The sequence below is a fragment of the Oryctolagus cuniculus genome, chromosome 13, assembly GCF_964237555.1.
Source record: "Oryctolagus cuniculus chromosome 13, mOryCun1.1, whole genome shotgun sequence".
In the NCBI taxonomy this organism is placed as follows: Eukaryota; Metazoa; Chordata; class Mammalia; order Lagomorpha; family Leporidae; genus Oryctolagus; species Oryctolagus cuniculus.
Window position 1 is genome coordinate 87,642,150 of NC_091444.1, and position 20,862 is coordinate 87,663,011.

A 20,862-nucleotide genomic window follows, 5' to 3' on the forward strand; every position below is an offset into this window, starting at 1 on the left:
AGACAGCAGATGGCCTTGCCACCCATGTGAGGGACCCAGGTAAAGTTCCTGGCTCCCTGGTTCAGCCTGGACAAAGTAACAGCCTTTGCAAACATTTGAGATGTGAACCAGCAGATGAAAGATCTTTTGCTGAGTGTCTACCTGTCAAATAACTAAACAATCTTAAAAGTTAAAAAGTGTCCATATGTGTTGCCATTGATTTCTCAACAATGTTGCAGTGGACTCATTTCTGAGAGGAGTAGCATGGTGGGGGCAAGAGGTGTGGAGTCACCACACAGACCCCGGGAGTCAGGTGAAAGCAGGCTTGAGGCGAGCAGCCCGCAAACTCATTTATTTCAGTTGGTACAACATCTTATATAGCCAAGTCCAGCCATTCTGGTCAAGGGGTGGTCTATGCCCCAATCAATCACGGCCTGTTGCCAGGCAGTTTCCAAAGCCATCCAATTACAGCCTGTTGTCAGGCAGTTTCAAATCCATCCAATCACAGCCTATTGCCAGGCAGTTTCCAAAGCCATCCAATCACAGCCTGTTGCCAGGCAGTTTCAAATTCATCCAATTACAGCCTGTTGTCAGGCAGTTTCCAAAGCCATCCAATCACAGCCTGTTGCCAGGCAGGCTCCATTGCCAGGTGGGTTTCAAAGCCATTCCTGAGTAACTGACGCTCGCTTGCCAGTGGCCACCTTGGCATGGCCTTCTCATTCCACCACATTTCCCCCTTTTCATTTATTTTTGAGCAATGGGAGGCATGATTCTTGGCCATACCATTGTTGACCCCATTTCCATGTGATCTCCATACGCAGCTGTGCCTGTCTTAGGTTGTCCCCCAGGGGATCTTACCCGTCATTGACTAACCAGCACTCAAATTGAGAGACCACAGGATTGCTTGCTCAGATAGGGGTAGGAATGAGGAATAATGGTTATCAGGAATGGCATGACTGCACACAGGCTGTGGGCCATTTGAGTGGCTGACCAGAGCTAGTGGGGTACAAAACAGTAACAGATATGGCTATGAGCAGTTCCTCAGGGTAGGATAATAGGGCAGGTGTGTCTGCTAACAAGGCAGAGTCTTGGTCTTGTTCAGCTGGTTCTGGTTGGCTGTCAGTTGCAGGCTTGATGTTTCTGGCTGGTATCCAAATGGGCTGTTCTGCATTCTCTGGAAAGACACAAGCATATCCTCAACCTTTGGTTAATAGAAGTCTTTTTACAGGCGTTGGAATCCAGGGCCTGAATTTTGCATCCGCTCCTACATTAACAGCAAACATGTGGGTGGCATAGGGTCTAGAAGCTGCCCTGAGAGCTTGTGGTGCCCGAGTACTGCCATAAATGTGGGGATTCTCACTGGGTGTGGATGGGATGACCTCGCATGAGTTATTGTCTAGAGGTCCTCTAAGTTCATCCCACGGGTATGTGGGGGGTGGCTGACTAGGCATTGCTACCTTGCTTGCTACCTTGTTTGCTACATTGTTATTTTCACTGTCCAATCTTTCTATCCCTAAGTCATCAACTGTTGTCTGTGAGACAGACGCCTGGAGTGACAGGCTCTTATCACTCACAGATTCACTATGTTTGGTAATCTGCTCAGGATTCTGAGAGGGGGGTTATCTTTCCCATGTCTGAGCACTTAAGAGCAGCACGGCACACCAACTCTAGCCAAAGGAAAGACATGTACAGCACTGCTGCCATAACAAAGCAAATTCCTAGCACCTCAGCTGTTAATGGCATTTTGCAGATTTCCCTAAGTTAGACAAACAGATAGTGGTGTATCAGATTGTAAGTATGTCCTGTGCTTAGTAGGGGACTTCCTTGATTTGTTAGGTCAAGGCCGTATGCCCACATGATGTCTCCAGAGCGTCACCTCTCTCGAGTGAGGGAAGATGACTTGGTTCCGAATTCTGGGATGATCAGTCCCTTATGTGAATTTGCCGGGCAAACCAAAAGTAAAAGGAGGAGCCGAAAAGCGACGTACACTTCTGGGTGGTGTGTGCTAACCTGGGGTCACTTAGACCGAGGACAAGGACAAGGAAAGTGGCATAGGAGGGGGTTCTGTGCTCACCCTCACAGAACCGAACAGCACACAAAACACCGAGGGCCTTCTTGCCGAAATCCAGGGGGGACCTCGCCGAGTCCGACACGCTGTCTCTTTCTCAGTCATATTGGCATGCCAGATGTTGCCGTTGATTTCTCAACAATGTTGCAGTGGATTCATTTCTGAGAGGAGCAGCATGGTGGGGGCAAGAGGCGTGGAGTCACCACACAGACCCTGGGAGTCAGGTGAAAGCATGCTTGAGGCGAGCAGCCTGCAAACTCATTTATTTCAGTTGGTACAACATCTTATATAGCCAAGTCCAGCCATTCTGGTCAAGGGGTGGTCTATGCCCCAACCAATCACAGCCTGTTGCCAGGCAGTTTCCAAAGCCATCCAATCACAGCCTGTTGCCAGGCAGGCTCCGTTGCCTGGTGGGTTTCAAAGCCATTCCTGAGTAACTGATGCTCACTTGCCAGTGGCCATCTTAGCATGGCCTTCTCATTCCACCACACATATGAATTTTTTTAGATTTATTTTACTTATCTGAAAGGCAGAATTATAGAGAAACAGAGAGAGAAATAGTCCATCTGCTGTTTCATTCCCCAAATGGCTGCAACAGCTGGGGTTGGGCCAGACCAAAGGCAGGAGCTAGGAGCTTCTTCCCAGTCTTCCATGTGGGTGCAGGGGCCCAAGAACTTGGACTATCCTCTGTGGCTCTCCCAGGCACATTAACAGGGAGCTGGATTAGAAGTGGAGCAACCAAGACTTGAACTGGTACCCATATGGGATGTCAATGCCACAGGCCAGGGCTTTAACCCACTTACCACAATGCTGGACCTGGGTCCATGTGGATTTAAAAATGTTTTTAGTCAGGTGAACTTCTCTTTAATTTCACTTTCTGAAAAGTTTTTAAAGTAACCTTATTTGTTATTTTTTTAAGATTTATTTATTCAAGAGGCAAAATTACAGACATAAAGAGGAAGCGATAGAGATGTCTTCCATCTGCTTTTTCACTCTCCAAATGGCCACAACAAGCCAGAGCTAGGCTGATCCAAAGTTGGAAGCCAAGAGCTTCTTCTAGGTCTGCTATGTGGGTGCAGGAACCCAAGTACTTGGGCCACCTTCCACTGCTTTCTCAGGCCATTAGCAGAAAGCTGGATTGGAAGTGGAACAGCCAGGACTTGAAACAGTGCCCACATGGGCTGCCCCTGCTGCTGGCAGAAGCTTAACCTATTATGCAATAGTGCCACCTCCATTTGTTAAATTTGTCTTTAAATTATTCCATAGTTTCCCAACCAATTTCCTTCTCTCTTTCATAAAGATTAGGCAATATCAATCTATTTTTTTCTCATTTTATTTTGTCTCATAAAAATACCACTCAATTACAGTCTGGAGGCTGAGAAGTCCAATGTCAAGAGGCTATATGCCTGCATCCTATCATGGCAGAGGTCATTACATGGTGAGAGAGCAAGCGATGGAACTCATAGCCTGAAATTCTTTTAAAATTTGGGTTAACTTACTCTTAAGGACAGAAACCTTGAGAATTAGGTTTCCAACAAATTCTTTTGGGAGGACATAATAAGGTCAGATTGTATTTCAAATTCTGTGGGTTTTTTCAATTTCCAATATTGTGGGTTTTTTTCTATTCCAATCTGTTATTTAGCCCATATGTAGATTTCTATTGTAGTTGTTCTATTTTATAGCTATAGAAATAAATTTATGTTTTTTTAAACTTTCATTATTTATTGTTCTTTATATTTATCTCATCATTTAAATACTAAAAGGTATTTAGTTTAGCTGTCTTTTCTGCTATTTACAACATCTCAATACATTTCTTTCTAGGGATTTTTTTTTCCCCTTGAGTATGAGTTAATTTTTCTTTGTTACATGTACTGATTCTGAATTTTATCCTGACTATTATAAATAATGAAATGTAGAAATTATGGACACTATTAAATTCTTAGGGGAATGATTTCTGTCTCATAAGGCAGTTACTTGGTTCAATTGAAATCCCAAACTTTTAATTTTTACAGTGATTAGTAACTATTTCTTTTTTTTTTAATTTCCTTATTTGAGAGGTAGTTACAGACAGTGAGACGGAGTGACAGAGGGAAAGGTCTTCATCCCGTTGGTTCACTCCCCAAATGGCCACAACAACTGGACATGCACCAGTCTGAAGCCAGGAGCCAGGCACCTCTTCCTGGTTTCTGATGTGGGTGTAGGGGCCCAAGGACTTGGGCTATCATCCAGTGATTTCCCAGACCACAGCAAAGAGCTGGACTGGAAGAGGAGCAACCAGGACTAGAACCGGTGCCCATATGAAATGCAGGCAGAAGATTAACCTGTTGCACCACGGCACCGGCCACAGTAACTATTTCTTTCACCTTCCAATAGTCCAGTGCTTTTTATTGGTTCCTCTGAAATTTCCCATATGATTGCAGCATAGGCGTCAGTAATTTTGGTCCATTTTGCATGCAATTTTAGGAGCTTTCTCTTCTACAGTACTTAAATTTCTGTTCCCAGTATTTTTTATTGTCTTCTCAGCCCTGGATTTTTCCCTGTTACATCCTGAGTCAATGAAAAGGCAACTTTTACTTCCTTGATCTGTACATGTGCAGGAGTGTGTCTTCTGGTAATATCTCCCAAATGTGTGAGTTTCCCCTTTATATGTCCCCACAGTCCAGTTCCTCCCTTTTAGTTTGATTCCTCCTCTCTTCCCCAGGTAGTTGTGCTACAAATTTCTTCTAATTTCAGTTTCTTTTTCTGTTAAGGGTTAATCTGGCTAAATATGTTGTTATCACTATGATACTCTAGTTATTTATATTTAAAAACATGTCCTGTACATTTAATATTCTTCATTATTCATAGTTTGATTTTTTCTGTCCCAGGAGTCACTGCTTCAGGTGTATTTTTTACTGTGCAAGTGAAATATTTCTTGCCTAGGGATGATTTTACAAAGCAGAAATAGGGAAATAGTCCTATGTGCCAGATTTAGCTCACTTTCTATTTTGGTGTGGCCTTTGAGTTCATTTGTTTTAACTTTTTCAAGGTTGCTTTGTTGCTCAGAAATCTTCATACTTACAATTTCTGTTTATTACCAAAAAAAAGGACCCACTGCAATGAGCCAATGGATGAGCTTCCAGTTGTGGAACCTTATTGTCATTGCCTGCTACTCCCAACAACAGTGGGTGATAATACCCATGGGACATTGACAACCAATCTTATATGAGCCTATGTTCAGAGTCCATATTGAGGTCTCATAACAGAGATGTTTGTACACCCATATGGCTTTTGTTAGTCACCAACACATCCAGAGATAGAACTGATACCACATGGCCCAAAACCTGTCACCAGAATTACATTGTAGAAGCAAAGTGTCCATGTGGCCAAAAACCTGAAGGTCAATTAAGTCATCCTCCAGGTGACACACTCTAAATGTTGGAAGAAAACCTACCAGGAGCAGAGCCAAGGGCCAATCCTTTTTTTTTTTTTTTTTTTTTTTTTTTACAGGCAGAGTGGACAGTGAGAGAGAGACAGAGAGAAAGGTCTTCCTTTGCCGTTGGTTCACTCTCCAATGGCCACCGCACCGTGCTGATCCAATGGCAGGAGCCAGGTGCTTATCCTGGTCTCCCATGCGGGTGCAGGGCCCAAGCACTTGGGCCATCCTCCACTGCACTCCCGGGCCACAGCAGAGAGCTGGCCTGGAAGAGGGGCAACTGGGACAGAATCTGGCACCCCGACTAGGACTAGAACCTGGTGTGCCGGCGCCGCTAGGCGGAGGATTAGCCTATTGAGCCGCAGTGCCGGCCCCAATCCTTTCTTTGAGAAACATATCCTTTCTTATATAGCTTGTGATCTGTAGCTTAAACTTTCTGTTTCAGTGAGCTTATGATTTTCAGTAAGCTTGTGTGGTTTATCCTGTTCCAGGCTGGAAGACTGCCTGCCTAGCCTATGCAGGAGGCCAAGAGGACATAGCACACCATGCCCCATGGGAAAAACCCTGGGTGAGGGCTTAGCACACTGCGACCCACATATGGCATGACTGCTGGCAGGCAGCAGGGGCCCCAGGCACATATCTCCCACCCCCACTTCCTGCTGGGGCTTTCTAATTGTCAGCTAAATGATCAGCTCTGAGATGTGGCCCAGATCCATAAGGCCACCTGGAAGGCTACATAGGCTACATAACCTTCAAGCTGATTGGAGTAGTATAGTGGCACCAGTATCGGCTTTATCCTATAGAATTAGTGTTGCTACCCTGAGCTAGCTACTCCCTTTGTCTGCCCTATAAAAGCTTGTGCCTAACTGCTAATAAACAGACATGTTCACCAAAACTGTCTCCGGTGCTTCTTGTCAAGGAACACCATCGCCCCACCATCCCGACAGCGTGGGCCCCACAGGACAAACCCACAAATTTGGAAAATGTTGTTTTTACTTTGCATATTTTCAGACCCCACCTCCAGGGAAGTCTGATACTGCCCCAATCACATAATATCCAGTGTTTTCATCTGAGATCTCATTAATGTTGGCCTTTTCCCTGATATAATTTTGTATCCTCAGTGAGATGAGAATAAATGAAATAGTCTGATTTTCACCCTTTTTTACCTTGAATTAATTTCTACCTTAAATTTTTTGAAAATCTGGAAACTCTCATAACATGAAAAATGTCTGTGGGTTGAGTTCCCACAGTTGCTAATCTGTTGGATTTTCTCTTCTTTAGGTCTCTTTCAGGGAAAGTTTGGAAGTACAGAATCAATTTAAGAAACCACTAGTGCCACAAAGGTGACAGTTTATGGTAGTTTTTATAACAGTAATTACAGTAGTACTGATACAGATTGGTCCAAAATGGGGTATGTTTAGCAATTAGAGCTAAAGTATGATCATAGTTAACTATTGAATCATAAAACAAGATATGAAAGCTTGAATCTAAGAAACATATTAGTTGAAACAATACACTGTATAATTTTAATTTGTATTTCCTTTTCTATTTATTTATTTTTTATTTGACAGGTAGAGTTATAGACAGTGAGAGAGAGAGAGAGAAAGGTCTTCCTTCCATTGGTTCACCCCTCAAATTGCTGCTTTGGCCGGGACTGCACCAATCCAAAGCCAGGAGCCAGGTGGTTCTTCCTGGTCTCCCATGTAGGTGCAGTAACCCAAGCACTTGGGCCATCCTTCACTGCCCTCTCAGGCCACAGCAGAGAGCTGTACTGGAAGAGGAGCTGGACTGGAAAAGGAGCAACCAGGACTAGAACCTGGTGCCTTACAGGATGCCAGTGCTGCAGGCAGAGGATTAACCAAGTGAGCCATGGCACCAGCCCCTGTATTTCCTTTCTTACAGCAATTTATATTTTAAAGATTGGTTTTTGCAAAACAGGAAGTAAGCTGTAATCCTTTGTTCAGTTTTCCATTCAGATGCCCTTTCCTTCCTTTTCATATCAATGTCTGATTTTATTATCAGGAACCTAAATAATCTGTGGTGTAACTTGTCATTTTTTTTTACCTTGTTTCCTGTTTCTTTAATTTTGTTATAAGAAATTTTGATACTAATAAGTCAGGCAGTTCACATATTTCTCAAATTTTTGTATACTTTCTGTGAACTGTGGAATCACCTTTAGCTTTATTCTGTGTATGTATTCATGAAAATTTACTGAAGAGTCCACAGGCCCAATCCTGTGGACTTGCAGTGATATCCCAGGAGGCAATTTGCTTTAACTGGTGCTCTTTTGCTGATTTCTCAGGATATCAGGGCAGTTAACTAGATTATGGTTTGATATGCAGTGACTCTTACTCTCTTCAGGGCTTCCACATTCAAGATGTATATCAAATCTCATTTTAAGTTCAGGCTGATAGAATGGCCTCTCCTAGAACATTGCTGATCATTGTGACTAAAGAGGGCAAGGAACCAAAAGTGTGCTGTTCTCAGAAGTGAAACACGTACCTTCCACTGTATTTGCTTGACCAGAGTCATTTTTCTGCCCTTCTCTGACTTTTTCCAGAGTGAGAGTGGGAGTATGTGATCCTCTCACAGGAAACAACACTGAAAATGAGTGGGTAGTGGTCCCCACACATGGGTATTTCTCTCCTCTAACATGTATCTTAACCACATTTCATACTCAATAATACAGCCCTAAAGTGCCATCTATTTATCACTATGCACTCAAATGTAGAATCTGAGTGATGGCAGGAAATTATGTTATGTCCAGATATGCCTTTTCTTGATCCGTAGACCTCCGAGTTAAGCAGAAAGTTATCTGTTTCTCTGGACCCAATGTGCAGGCATAGAGCACAAACAGCATAGTCACTGTAAGCATTCAATTTTTAGAATTTTTATTGAAAAGAAAAAGAGGGGCCAGCACTGTGGCAGAGCAGGTAAAGCCGATGCCTGCAGTGCCAGCATCCCTTGTGGGCACTGGTTCAAGTCCTGGCTGCTCCACTTCCAATCCAGCTCTCTGCTATGGCCTGGGAAAGCAATAGAAGATGGCCCAAATCCTTGGTCCCCTGCACCCACGTGGGAAGACCCAGAGGAAGCTCCTGGCTCCTGGCTTCAGATCGGTGTAGCTCCAGCCATTGCAGCCAACTGGGGAGTGAACCGGTGGATTGAAGACCTCTCTCTCTCTCCATCTCTCTGCTTCTCCTCTCTCTCTCTAACTCTGGCTTTCAAATAAATAAATAATTATTTAAAAATGTATTTATTGATTTTTCTTAGAGAAATAAGAAGACAAAGAAAGTTCCCATCAACTACTTCACTCCCCAAATGCCTAAAGTGACTGGGGCTGGGGTTAGGCAGGTAAAAACCTGGAGTCACAAAGTTGATCCAGGTCTCCATGTGACTGACCGTCACTTGAATCATACACTTCCGGCACTAGAAGGAAGCTAGAGTCAAGGACCAGATGTGAGAATCAAACTTAGGCACCGTAATGTAGGACATGGGCATCCTAGTTGCTTTGCTAATTTCCCACTCTGATATGATGATTTTATATTACTTTTATATTCTAATTTATTGAATCATCCTGATAGTAGTTTTCAGGAGATCATCTGGGTCTTGCAGGTGTATATTGTATGCAAATCATAATAATTTTCAATTATTTTTCTCTTATTGACTAATATCTCATATAAAATGTTAAAGGATTGTGATGATGGAGCAGTCTTATCTTCCAGTACTTCCCTGTTAACTCTGATGCTGCCTTTGAGCTGAAATGTATATAGCTTATAAAGCTAAAAAGAATTTACCAGGGGAAGGCATTGTGGAGAAGTAGGTTGAGCTACTACTTGGGATTCACATACCTATCATCATAGTGCCTGGCCTGAGTCCCAGCCTCTGTGCTTCTGATCCATATCTCTACTAATGCATCCTGGGAGACATCAGATGATGGCATAAGTGCTCTGGGCTTTGGTCTTGCCCAGGTCTGGCTGTTGCAGCCATTTGAACCAGTGGATGGAAGATTCTCTCTCTCTCTCTCTCTCTGGCTCAGAAGAAAATAAAATAAATAAATAAACATTTTTAAAAGAATAATGTGTGATATCTCTCTAATTGAGGATTTGTTTTATAAATGGATATGGTATTTAGCCTTTTTTTTTGGGGGGGGCAGGCAGAGTGGACAGTGAGAGAGACAGAGAGAAAGGTCTTCCTTTGCCATTGGTTCACCCTCCAATGGCCGCTGCGGCCGGCGCACTGCGGCCAGCACACCATGCTGATCTGAAGGCAGGAGCCAGGTGCTTTTCCTGGTCTCCCATGGAGTGCAGGGCCCAAGCACTTGGGCCATCCTCCACTGCACTCCCTGGCCACAGCAGAGAGCTGGCCTGGAAGAGGGGCAACCGGGACAGAATCCGGCGCCCCGACCAGGACTAGAACCCGGTGTGCCGGCACCACAAGGCGGAGGATTAGCCTAGTGAGCCACGGCGCCGGCAATGGATATGGTATTAACAACATTTAGTTGCTGTGTTTTTTAAAAATCATGATCTAGTACCACTCTGTTTCTTCTTATCTGGATAGATCATCCTTAGTGCCTGTGGTATCCTATCAGGAATCCCATCAATGATGGGATAGGCTATTCCCAACTCTTCATTAATCAATTCATTTGTTGATGCCTCAAATTGAGCAGCTTCTTGGACAGGAGGCACACCATGAACTACAGCAGCACCTAGTTGAAGACACTGGGTGGCTGCCCCACCCTTTCACTCCCAACTGCCAAGGGCCACAACTTTGTCACATGCAGGCACCTACAGATGCCCACAGCACTGAGGCTAGCCTTCCAACCACTTCCCAGTGTGCCCCTGGCCAGCCGCATGGTGGCCCCACTAGCCTGTCACTGTGATCTCTTAACACAGTCAGAATTCCATTGTTCCTTTCTTGTGGGGAAGGTTAGTTCTAGGTATACAAGAAAAACTTTTATAGTATATTTGCAATTACAACATTAACACAGATGGAATATATTTCCATTGTGTTTTTCTTACTGTCAGCATACAGAGCACAAAATAGGCTTCATCTTACATTAGAGACACGTAAAACACACTGAGAGAATGGATTCCCTATTTACCTGTTTTGTGACCCAGAGCTGAAATGCTGAAGACAAATGCTCTGTAAAAGATATTGGTGTCAAAAGACCAGACTGTTATGTCCACCCAATGTGAGTAACAGCATCTGGACAATGCTCAGAGGACCCTGTACAGGGATGTGATGCTAGAGATCTAGAGCAGCCTGCCATGCTGGGGTGAGTGACACTCCCCAGTCACACCCAAATCTACCTATTTCATCTCATTTGATAAGCAAGTAGCTACCTTATAAGGGGTAATTCTGTTTAGGTATAGGATTTGAGTCCATGAAGGATGTGAGTATCCACATTCTCCAGCAAAGGATTTAAACTGGCCCTTCTGTTGCACAACTCCTGAACCCAAGCCATTGTCTTTCAAAGAACTTGACTTAATGATGACAAATTCCTTCTTCCTTCCTTCCCCTCTTCCCCTCTCTCTCTCACCCCTCCCCCTTTTCTTGCTTTCTTTGAAAGGAACAGTTAGAGAGCTCTCCCATCTGCTGGTTCACTCTCCAAATGACCACAACAGCTGGGTGTGGGCCAGACTGAATCCAGGCACCTGGGACTCCATCTGGGTCTCCCTGACATGGGTAGGAGGGTCCCAAATATTGGAGCCAACTTCTGTTTTCCCAGGTGCATTAGCAGAGAGCTGGATTGGAAGTGGAGCAGCCAGGACCCACTGCACACAGAGATTTAATCTGCTGGGCCACAATGCCAGCATGAAGTACAACTAGACTAGATTGTGTTTGAAGAACTGCCTGCTACAGTTGTTTCTCCTCAACCCTTTCCTAATTATAATCAGTCCCTCTCTTGTGAGATCTCCAGGGCACCCCCACCCCCCAAATGACCATATAAATACTCTCAGCTTTTCCAAACCTCCAGACTGAGTGTAGGCGGGGAGTGTTTTTGTATTTGCCCACATATATAAATACCCTCTTTTCAGTTGAGTTTCTGAAGAGGATAAATGTTTCCCCTCCTCCCTCGGTGCACTTGTCTGTCTCCCAGCACTCCCCACAGTGCGGCAGAAATTGTAATATTCAAAGAGACCAGAACTGCCTGGCTCTAGAATGCTACACAGGAAACAGGGGACTAGGAATACAGCGTGGGACTGAAAGAGCCCTTAGGAGGCATGAGGTGGAGTAGAGAGCTGGAATTCCAACCAGGGAAGAGACGCAATTCAGGGGTAGGCTAGGAAGAGAAAGAGGGGTGAGGGGTAAGTTGTTAAAGTATTTGCAAAGTCAAAAACCCAAGGGGCTTAGCAAGATGGGGAGGAACAAGTACGTAAGGGCTAAGTTGGAAAGAGGTGAGGGACCACCAGAGTCTGCAAGTGATTACGGGGTAAGTTTAGGGGACCCAGAGGGTGACCTTCAAACAGTGGCCTGAGCCCCAGATTAAAGTAGGGGTAGCAGGGAAGTGTAGGGGGCGGGGCATCCCGGGTAGAGACTGAACGGGCTCCCAGAATCTGCAGCGAGTGGAGAGAGAAAGGGGGCAGAAGGCAAGGGGTTCAGCAGCGGGGGAAGCCCTGGAAAGATGCCGGGGTGGCTAAGGGTTGGGACGGGGATGGTGGGGGAGGGGGGCTCCTGGAGAGCACACGAGTCGTGCAGCCGGAGCCTATGTCCACGGGACGGACCTGTATCGGCCATCCGGGTCGCGGGCGGGAACCCCGGAACCGTGGCCGCATAGCCACTTCTCCTGCACCGGGGGACCTTGGGGCGGGCTCCACCGCGCCTCCCTGAGGGACTGGAAGGAGGAGGGCTGGCGGGAGAAACAACCCGTTGACTGACAGCAGGTATCGCCCAGGAGCCTGCAACCTGAGCCGCCGGCTGTCCCGCGCAGGTGCCGAGCAGCACCGTCCTGGGAACTTGGAAGAGAGAAGTGACGCAAGCGCGCCGGGTTTGCCGGCTTCTCCGCGCAGGCGCAGCAGAACTGGCGAAAAGCGCGCGGCGGCGGGCCAGTGGCCGCAGGAGCCTGGCGTTAAGGATTCTTTTCCCTCCTAACAGGTTCCTGCGTTAGCAGCCGTGAGGTGGTCTCCAAGTTGGAGCCAGGAATAAAGCTGTGATGGTGGAAGAAGCCCTCAGCCTGAGCCTCTCAGGTCCGTCAGCGCCTTCTGAGTCGGAGGCTGGGACTAGGAGGAGTCAGCGGGTGTGCTGCGCGCTTCTCCCGGTTCCTCCTGCGCTCCCGGTCTCGAGGAGAGTTGGTTCAGGCATCTGCAGTCTCCATGGTAGACTCTCCTGTGTGCATCCATCCTCCTTGTGTTCTGTTGTCACTGACTGTGCCAGTGTTTTATTTTTTGTCTGCACTTTGTTGAAACGGGTTACTCCCGTTAGTCCTGGAATCCTGGTCCGAGTCTGACCTCTATTTCCTTCTCTGACCCTGTTGGATACCCTTGTACATAAAGACAGTCGTGTGTGGTGCTATAATAGTTTTACTTGGATTTTAGTCGTTTTATTGTCATTATCCCCCTTCATGTTGATCCTCAGTTTCATTCAAAGCTGCTGTGAAATTCTGTTTCCCAACCACAAGGTCCTCTCTGACTTCTGATTGGATTTGCTTTTAGCTTAGATCTCAGCAGATCCCCAGTCAGGACGGACACTTCACCCAGGTCTTCCCAGGTGACCAGGCTACATGCTGATGGGTGCTCTAGCTGTAGTCACGCCTTTCTTGTTGTGCATGCTGAGGACAGTCCTGCAAATCACCCTCCCACCTCCACTGCTGCCCTTTGGGAAAAGCACGTTAGCCCTAGTCATGGCCTTTGAGGATCCCCCAAATGCAGTCATGAGATACATACCTGCAATACAAGAATAAACAGATTTAAAGGGAAATAAATGCTTATTTGTGTTTTGTAAAAAATTAAACAAAGGCGAGGTAGCTATTCTTCCCTCAGAATTGACTTAAAGATAATTTTTTTAGAGACTGAGAAAAATCAGTTGTTTTAAGAGATTTAATTAAGTGTATTTAAAAGCTATACTTTTTTGTATATTTCTGTCAACTCACATATATAAAGTGAAAACTAGTGTAAGGGAGCTGGCAGATCGTAGTAGGAGACATAGTCACCTCTCTCCATGGGTTTATAGATGGAGTACAGCAAGGAAACAGGGGTAAGAAACAGAAAAGAAGAAAACAAAAGTAGGACCTGGACATGGAAGCTTTAGTTATTCAAACTGGATGCCCCAAATATTGATGCTCATTTTTTAATTTTTCACCAAGCTGGGAAGATATGATCCCAAAGCACTGGTCCTGTCCTGCAACTGCTTTGTATCAGACAAGCGTCTTGCAGAGTATCTCTGCTCCCCAGAGTATCTTTCAGGCAGTTGGGAGGAGACCCAGGCTCCGAGAGGGATCAGGAGTGGGTTGAACGGGGGAGGTATATATTTGGACAGAGCTGAAGCCAGGCTTACTTGGGAAGGTAGTGACTTCAGGGCCTTCTTCCTGAGCCTGCGTGTCTCAAAAATGAGGTCAAGGGGTAGAGGGAAGGAGTGACTGGGAATGATGGGACTCACTGTGAGTGCAGCATGGATTATGGATGAGGCTGCACACATTCTGTCCACACTGTGCGTCTGATCTGTCTCCTGAGGTGGAGCAGTTTCAGTACCTGGTCACCTGGTTCAGGAACCACCAATGGCAGTGGGCAGGACCTCATTTGCTTTTGCTTTCTGAGATGTGTGCAGCTGCTCCTGTGACTGGACTAGGGTTCTGATTTCTCTGCCTTTCTTGACCACCACTCATACAGTGTTCATCAAGATCCTTGCATATCCCCTGGTCTCCAGATGAGACATGGGGATCATTTTCCTGATGAAGAAATTCTGTATTTATCAGTGAGTAGCATAGTTCTCTCTTTTACCAGGGTTGCAGATATACTGTTAGTGTCCAGGAGATCCAAACATGCTCAAGCTGCTTACGTGTGAACTTGGCTTACACACTATACATTTCTTGACACTGCAAGCTAAGCAAGCCTGCCAGGCGTTGGGTGGACAGAAGCAAGTGGGTTGTGAATCTTGCATGGCCTATCCCAGAGGAATCAGCAGAATGCCAAAGTGAGACAGGAATGAGTAGAGCAAATTGGGGTCAAGGAGAGATCCTGTACGGTATGGCTGGGTGCAGAGATAGCAGGATCTTGCTGGGCAGAAAGATCTCACAAGTGCTATCATCCCTAGCCCCTGGTTCCCTACCTGCAAGTAGCCACCGCTGCACCGTCGTTTCTTTGTCTTTTTCCACTCTACCTTCTATATATCTTTTTCCTCTTTGGTTTGGCTTTAGCTTTTTCCAATTTTTCTAATTTCTTAAGGTAGAAGGGTAGTTTACTGATATCAGATATTGTTTTTAAAATATCCCCCATTCACTGGTTTACTCCCTAGATGCCCACAACAGCCAGAGCCAGACCAGGGTGAGGCCTAGATCCTGAAACTCCATTCCTGTCTCTCTCATGCACGGAAGAGACTCAGGTACGTGATCCATCACTTGTGTGCACATTTTCAGGAAGCTGGAATATTGGGCAGAACCAAGGCTCAAATCCAGGACATGGACATTTAAAGGGGCATTTTAACCACTAGGCCAAATGTGCGCCCCTAATTTTCTCTTGTGATCCTTCATAATCAGAAAATACCTCTTGTGAGTTCAGTCCTTTTAACATTTATTTAGTCTGTTTTATGACTTAGTGAATCTTATATGCATTTTGGCTTTTCAGAGTTCAGATATAAACAAGATAATATATTTGCCTTTCTGTGCCTGACTTGTGTCACATAATATAATATGCTCTATTCATGTATCTTGTCATGTGACAGAATTTTCTTCTTTTTCAATCTGAGTAGAATACATTTTAAGTCCATTCATGTGTTGGTGAACATGTTCATGGTTTTTATGTCTTATGTACTCTACATGGGAGTACAGCTATATCTTAAATATAATGGTTTCATGTTCAAATATATACTTAGTTTTGGAATTAATAAATCCAATGCAAGTTCTATGTTATGTTTTTAGAGGAAACTTCATACTACTTTCTAAGCTGTCTGATTTAATTTACATTTCCAGAGACTATTGTACTTATGAACACTTACTATTTTGCATCTTTTTGATAGTAGCTATTCCATCAGGTGAAAAGTGATACATTATTTTTGTTTTATTTGTGTCTCATCATTAATAATATCAAAGATGTTTTCATATGTTGACCATTTATATATCTTCTACTGAGAAATGTCTATTTGGTTTCTTTTCTTATTTTAATAAAGATATTTGAGTTATTTTGAGTACTTAGATTCCCTTATACATATTTGTTGTTAGCCTCTTACTTTCTAATGTGTGGCTTTTCTCTTCACTTTGTCATTTATCTTGCAGTATAAATATTTTTTAATTTCCTATAATCCCAGTAATCTGTGTTTCTTTTAATGCCTGGCTTTTGGAATCACATCCAATAATTCATTTTCTGGACTGATGTCTTGGGACTTTTTCCTGTTCTGTTAGTACTTTTCTAGTTTTAGATTTTATATTTGAGCATGAAATCTATTTTTTAGTGATTGCATATAAATATTTAGATGTAGCCAATTTATTTTGCATGTGGATGGCACTTTTTTTCAGCAGGATTTGTTGAAGAGACTACTATTACTACATTTTATGTTTACTACATTTATGTACCTTATTTGAAAATCAGTTAATTGTCAATTTTTAGGTTTATGTCTGGGCTTTCTGTCCTATTCCATCAGTCAATGTTTCTGTTTTTGTGGCAGTACCATGCTGTAGCTTTGTAATACATCTAGCTTTGGTGTTTTTGCTAAAGATTGTTTTGGTGATTCTTAATCTTTCCTGTTTATACAAATTTTAATATTTTTTTCTGTTTCTGTGAAGAATGACATTAAAATTTTGATTGGGATTGCATTAAATATCTACATTGTTTTGTGTGGGTAGGAAGGACATTTTAACAGTATTATTTTTCTGATCTATGAACATGGACTAGCTTTCCATTGTTTCTGCTGTCTTCAATTTCCTTTATTCGTATGTCACACTTTTGAGTATACAGATCGTTCTCCTTATTGGTTAATTCAATCATAAGTAGTTTTATTTTATGATGTTTAAATGAGGGCTTTATTTTAACTTTATTTATTTATTTATTTATTTGAAAGGCAGAGTTACAGAGAGGCAGAGGCAGAGAGAGAGAAGTCTTCCATCCACTGGTTCACTCCCAAAATGGCTGTGGTGGCCAGAGCTGGGCTGATCTGAAGCCAGGAGCCAGGAGCTCCTTCCAGGTATCTCAAGTGGGTGCAGGGACCCAGGGTCCTGTGCCATCTTCTACTGCTTTCCCAGTCCATAGCAGAGAGCTGGATTGGAAGTTGAGCATCTGGGACTGGAACTATTGCCCATGTGGGATGCTGGCACTGCAGTCAGCAGCTTTCCCCCTATACCACAGTGTGGCCCCCCACAATGTATTATTAATTACTTCTTTAATCCCTGTCATTTCCTTTTCTTGCTGATTTTCTTATTTAGTGTTTTTCCTAATTTGTTGAGCTATAACATTAGATAATTAAATTGTTTATTTGATATCTTCTTTTTTGTTCTGGTGGTATTGTACTACATTTTGCTACATCCTATTAGCTTTGTATGCTGTTTCCTTATTTTCTTCAAGGTATTTTTAGCTTCCCTCTTTAGTTTTTCTTTGATCCTGTAGTTATTTAGGGTTGTATATGGCTTAGTTCCTACATATTTGTATATTCTCTAATTCACCTATTATTAATTTCTATTTTCAGACCACTAGGGTGTGAAATTATACTTGATATGATTTTAATCTTAAATTTGTTGACATTATTTTTGTGGCTTAATGTATGACCACATATATTCTATGTGTACTTTGGATGACTTTTGATTTTATTGTATTGTTCTTGGACAAAATATGTTTTTTTTTGTTTGTTCTTTTTCTAGATTTTATTTATCCCAAAAGTTACCTTTAGCAAGGTCAGAAGTACTTGTCCTTGGGAGCTTCCAGTTTTGTCATGAGGTCTTTGACTCTAATAAATCTTGCTTTTAAATCTCAAAAAATTATTTTGTATTTATTTATTTGGGAGGCAGAGCTACAGAAAGGGAGAGACAGAGAGAAAAGTCTTCCATCTGCTGGTCCACTCCCCAAATGACTGCAATGGCTGGAGCTGAGACAATCTGCAGCCCAGAACCAGGAGCTTCTACCAGGTCACCCTCACGGATTCAGGGGCCCAAGCACTTGGGCCATCCTCCACTGCTTTCCCAGGCCATAGCAGAGAGTTGAATCAGAAGAGGAGCAGCCAGGACTAGAACTGGCACCCACATGGGATGCCTGCACCATAGGTGGAGTCTCAGCTCACACCATAGCACCAGCCCCCAGAATGTTTTGTATATGTCTGGTAGGACCATTTGTTCCTAATGCATAATTCAGTCCCAATGTTTTCTTGTTGATTTTCAATCTAGATGATCTATTGTAGAAAATGGGGATTTGAAATCCCTGCCTTTATTGTGTAATAGTCTGTTTTCCTTTAAATTTCTTATATGTATTCCTGTGTGTTAGAGACAGAGAGATAGTCTGAGTTTAGGTGTATGTATAATTTTATATCCACTTGATGAACTGATACTTTTATCACTATGCAGTGACCTTTGTCTCTTTGTTACAGCTTTGGCCTAAAGTCTGATTTAGGTGATCTGACTTATAGTTACCTCTGATTATTGTTGCTTTTCATTTACATTGATTATCTCTTTCCATCCCTTCACTTCCAATCTATAAATGCCCTTTAAAGTAAATGAGCCTCTTATAGCCTCTATATAGTCATATCTTTATCTTTTTTTTATTCTCCATCCATTGTTTGCCTGTTATTTAGAGAATTCATTTACATTCAAAATAATTATTAAGAGGTGAGGATTTATTACTATTTTATTAGTACTATTGTTTTATAAATTCATCTTTTTTTCATCTCTAACCAATATCCTTTGTGACTTGATGATTTTCTATAGTGACATACTTTGAATCTTTTAAAAAATCTTTTTGTTATCTTTATTTCAAAAAGTTAATGAAATTAGAATTAAAATATAAGTTTATTTTGGTGAAAAATATTTTGAAATTACACATTTTCCTGAACTTTTAAGAGATCCCTCATGATATAGTTGTTTGCCTAGTGGTTTTCCTAATTCTTCTATTTAAAAAAATAAAAATAAAAAACTCTAGGTTGAGAGCCTTAATCTGATATCATTCACAGACTATCCTTTTACTCCCCCTCCTCCTACATTTTATGTTGGAATGTCACATTTTCACCTTATACTTTGTATCATTTAGGAAATGTTGCAGCTATAGTTATTTTTCATTTATTTATTTATTTTATTTAAGAAGTAGAGATACAGATGGACAGAGGTAGAGAAAGAAAGAAAGGTCTTCTGTGCACTGGTTCTCTCCCCAAATAGCCACAACAGCTGGAGCTGGGGTGATCTGAAGCCAGGAGCCAGGAGCCAGGAGCCAGGAGCTTCGTCCAGGTATCTCATGCAGGTGCAGGGGCCCAAGCACCTCAGCCATTTTCTACTGCCTTCCCAGGCCATAGCAGAGAGCTGAATCAGAAGCAGATTAGCCAAGACATGATCCTGAGACAAGAACTGGTGCTGACCTGGGATGCCAGTGCCACAAGTAGAGGCTTAGCCCAGTATGCCATAGCTTCAGCCCCTATAGAGTGTCTTTTAACCTTTTACTAGTGATATAATTTATCAGTCCTCCATAATTAGAATATTAGTGGTTTGAATCTGATACTGTATGCATACTGGCTGATGAGCTTTGTATTTTCACATGATTTCTTTTTTTATTTATTTTTATTTTGACAAGTAGAGTTATAGACAGTGAGAGAGAGAGACAAAGGTCTTCTTTCTGTTGTTCACTCTCCAAATGGCCACTATGGCTGGCACTGCACTGGCCTGAAGCCAGGAGCCAGGTGCCTCCTCCTGGTCTCATGTGGATGCAGGGCCCAAGCACTTGGGCCATTCTCCACTGCCTTCCCGGGCCACAGCAGAGAGCTGGACTGGAAGAGGAGCAACCAAGACTAGAACCCAACACCCATATGAGATGCCGGCACTGCAGGCAGAGGAATAACTAAGTGAGCCACAATGCCAGCCCCTCACATGATTTCTTTATACTAGTTAGTATCCTCTTCCTTCCCCTTGAAGAATTTCCTTTAGCAGTTTTTCCAGTGAATGGTGATAAACACCTTTACCTTTTTTTTTTTAATAAAGTTTCTGTATGTTCCATTTTTGAAATACAGGATCACTGAAAATAATACATTGATTCACATTTTCTTGTTTACTTCTTTCAGGACTTTGAATAAACCATACCACTCCCTCTGGACTGCAAAATTTCTGCTGAAAAAGATATTGACAGTCTTATTACAGTTCCATTGTACATAGTGAGTTGTCTTTCCAACACTACTCTCCAAAGTCTGTTTATGTCTTTAAGTGAAGAGCCAATTTTTCAAGCCATTTTTCAAATGTAAAAATGTGCATTTCCTTCCCTGACCCTCTGTCCTCCACCCTTCTTTCTTTACTCTTAACCCAAAATGAACCCATTTCCTTTCTTCAAAAGTTTTAGAGCAGGAATCTTGCATCTCCTGCGCTCATGCCACAGCCCTGTGCTCCTGCCCCAGGCCCTGACTTGCTCTGACACACACAGCAGCAGGCAGGGATGGTGCTGTGCCTCTTGTCCACTGCATATGCTGAAAGTTACTCCCTGTCTGAAATTCTCCTAGGTAAGGTACCCTGCACTGGTTTCTTCATGCTGGATTCATCCCAAGGGTTAGGGAGGTGGGGGTGACATTGAAGCCTGAATTTCTGAGGGATCCCTCCTTCTTCAGGGCAGTCTCTTCCTAAGGAGACATGTCTGGGGCAGGGTGGGGAGGCAGGAAGCACAATAGGAAAGGGGTAGATGGAATGTTTGAGAAAGGTGTTGAAAGTACACCTGCAGTTTGGGGAAGTTCCATACGGATATACTTGCTGGCCAAGGATGGTAACTGCCCTTTGGAGAGCTCAGATACAGTGCATGCGACAGAGCTAGGATATCCTTGGTGACCCTGGTATTCTAGCATTCATGCTATCCAGTCACTCCCTGGCATTGAATATGGGGATTGGCATACCAGTGTCATGCCCCTAGAGGGCAGAATCTCATTGTCAAGCAGCCTTCTCTCCAAAATCTACACATTCCTCTCCAGGGTGAGTCTTTGTCACAGTCTTCCTTGTGTCAAGGTCCCCCTCTTCTCCTGGCATTCCCCTTTCATTCTCCCCCCTCTTGGTGAAAAGTGACTTTCACTTGTGTCCTTCCCATGACTA

At 43.4% G+C, this 20,862-nt stretch overlaps 1 long non-coding RNA gene across 14 annotated transcripts in view; it reads left to right on the top strand.

The window, feature by feature from the left end:
- LOC103346222 (uncharacterized) overlaps nucleotides 1–20,862 on the top strand; it is a 78,836-nt gene that overhangs the window by 41,219 nt on the left and 16,755 nt on the right. For 2 of the 14 annotated variants that reach the window (XR_011381298.1, XR_011381289.1), the window contains exons 3-4: nucleotides 12,558–12,649; nucleotides 14,913–14,999. This is a non-coding gene — a long non-coding RNA (uncharacterized lncRNA). Of the gene's footprint in view, nucleotides 1–12,203; nucleotides 12,779–14,912; nucleotides 15,000–16,670; nucleotides 16,794–19,856; nucleotides 19,947–20,862 lie in introns of those variants that run through there. The other 12 variants (XR_011381293.1, XR_011381292.1, XR_011381299.1 and 9 more) reach the window with 11 other exon arrangements.